The sequence below is a fragment of the Monopterus albus genome, unplaced genomic scaffold, assembly GCF_001952655.1.
Source record: "Monopterus albus unplaced genomic scaffold, M_albus_1.0 scaffold87.1, whole genome shotgun sequence".
Classification (NCBI taxonomy): Eukaryota; Metazoa; Chordata; class Actinopteri; order Synbranchiformes; family Synbranchidae; genus Monopterus; species Monopterus albus.
This window is the reverse complement of record NW_018127967.1, coordinates 1,594,576-1,597,109: the sequence shown is the minus strand read 5'-3', so window position 1 is coordinate 1,597,109 and position 2,534 is coordinate 1,594,576.

Here is a 2,534-nt window from a genome sequence, read left to right as displayed (position 1 = left end):
CTCCGGCCCGTGGCTCCACTCTTCCCTCCCAGGCAGGTCAATGCTCAGTCACCTATCTGTTCTACTATTGTCATCATCTCTGTCTCCACCTTCAGTAGCCACCATCACCACCGAGCCCAGGAGTGACCCAGCCTACGCAGCTCGGCCCAGCTCTCCATCTCCTCACCTCCTACTGTTGGTCAACACCCGGTTACTACTCATCGACAGGACTACGCACTATTTCCCTCTGTGCATTTTGTTATTTCTCCTCATCACTGTACATAATAAATCACTGCTTGCATCGAAGTCGGCTACCTGGGTTCGCCTCTTTCTCGTTCGCTCACTGACAGGTGTGAACGGCACATAACAGCCATAGCTGCCTCGGCTTCCCTTTCATGTCTGAGCAGCTGAGTCTGAGTAAAACTACAAAATAAGAAAAAAAATATGATTAGCTCTACAGCAATTAACTTCCCTGTTACTGCAATCAAACATAAAGCACATTGTTAAGCAGTATAAACTTCTGTACTTACAGACGATGCTCTTTCAATGATATACAACTGAAGATAGCATGAGTTTCTCACTCTCTAGCGACATGAATTCTCTTAACACGGCAAACAGTTTTTCTTGCTCTAAGAACATAAATACAACACTAGGATAAACTTGGAAACAAAGAAGCTGTCTAGTGGCTGGGTGGTGACATTACACTCTCACCCTCAGTGGCCAGAACAAAATTATTAAAAATTATGAATTAGCAAAATCTCTCTCTATTGACAGAGAAAAATGCAGAGAAATCCCAAACAAGCACAGGCAAGCTGTGTTTCCACTATCAGGACCTAAGAAGTGGTATTCCCGATACTTCTGTTAACAGTTGCCCAGCCTAACCTCAGGGTTTGACGTGAACTGTCCTGCTTTGTTTTTCCACTGTACTTATGCACAAAGGGAAAACAGAAATCGAAGGATAGTGTAAAAATCAGCCAGAAACAAAACTGTATGAACAGTTTAGCAAACCACTGCTGAATAAGCAGACCCAATTGCTGAAGTCTCTACTAATACTAGGTATGAAAATGTTGACATAGGCACCAGCCATGTCAACCCCCATGCCACCCCCATATGAATACTTGGAACTTGATTTAGTACTACCTCCTGAGGGGTGCCAGAACATACCTCCAAAGCAGGCATTGTCCTGGGTTGGCAGTTGAAGTCTTCCGGTTCTTGTACCATGCTAACTCTGAGAGACGAGGCAGTCCAAGTAGCTTCAATACAGTGCTGATTTATTCAATGAACACAGGTAAAAATTAACATTACACGCTCAGGTATCTTGCACCCCCAACATGCACGCAGGCAGCTGAAGGATGAAAGACCCTGAACCCAACAGGCCTGTACATTATATCTCTTTTGGGCTAACCCCATACTACACAGGAACGTCAACCATGACGTGTCCCTGGTGCCAGCTTTGCAGCTGGTCATAACAGTAGTCAAAACATGAAGAAAATCAATGTGTGTGTCTGTTGATTAAGTGGTGTGTCTTTAATAACATTCTGACATGACATCTAGTGACATGTCATGACATTAAACATAAGAAAATATTATGATTATGATTACAGTTATACACATCATAATAATAATAATCATCCTGTCTTCTAACAGTCATCAACTTTTCTATCTAGTTATCCTTGACCATATGCACCCTGCAAAAAACTCATGAGCATGACTAAGCATTTAACAGCCTAAGCTAGACATCCTATCTCCACTAAACATTTCTAATACATACAAGTACCTGACCAATATCTATCTGACTAAAAATACCTAACAATTTAATGAAGAGAGTCCTGGTCCTCAGGCATTGGCGGAGCAGCAGGTAAAATGATGGAGGTGGAGGAAGATGGCCAACCACCCAGGTGAGACCAACCACAGTCCAGCATGCTTCACAGGACCCAGAATTAGACTGGAGGACCTGCACCCACTCAGGTAAGAAATAGTTCTTTCTTGGCAGAGACACTGGTCTGAAATGAACCACACTCAAATGAAAAAAAGCAAGTAAGGTGAGAAGCAGCAGAGACACACCAGAAGAAAAACTCCCTCTTCTGTGTCTGCACACAACAAAAAACCTCTGAGCTCAGTACACAAAAGTTCAGCAACTAGAAAATGAAAAACTCCAAAACAAAAAGAGCACAAATACAAAAACTCAGCAAACAATCCAGTAATCCACAGTACAGAGGGTGGGTAGAGGCCATGCAGAGATCAATATCAAAGCAGAGACAACTTAAAACCAGACAGGGGCAAGGCAGAATGAGGTAGAAACAAGTCAGGTCACTCAGGCTAGAGGTCCTGGGTATGTAAGAATGTTGAGTCTCCTCAATGTGACTGTGTAAACAGATTTACATGTCCACAACATGAGTAATATCAGGCCACCCACACACACATATACATAAGATGTCCTGTACTGGTATAATTAAGATATATTGTATCAATTTTAATGTTTATTAACTGTCCAAATGTTTAAATCTGTAGCTCAGGAGGTAGAGCAGTTGGTGGTGGTTGGTGGTTTGCATTCC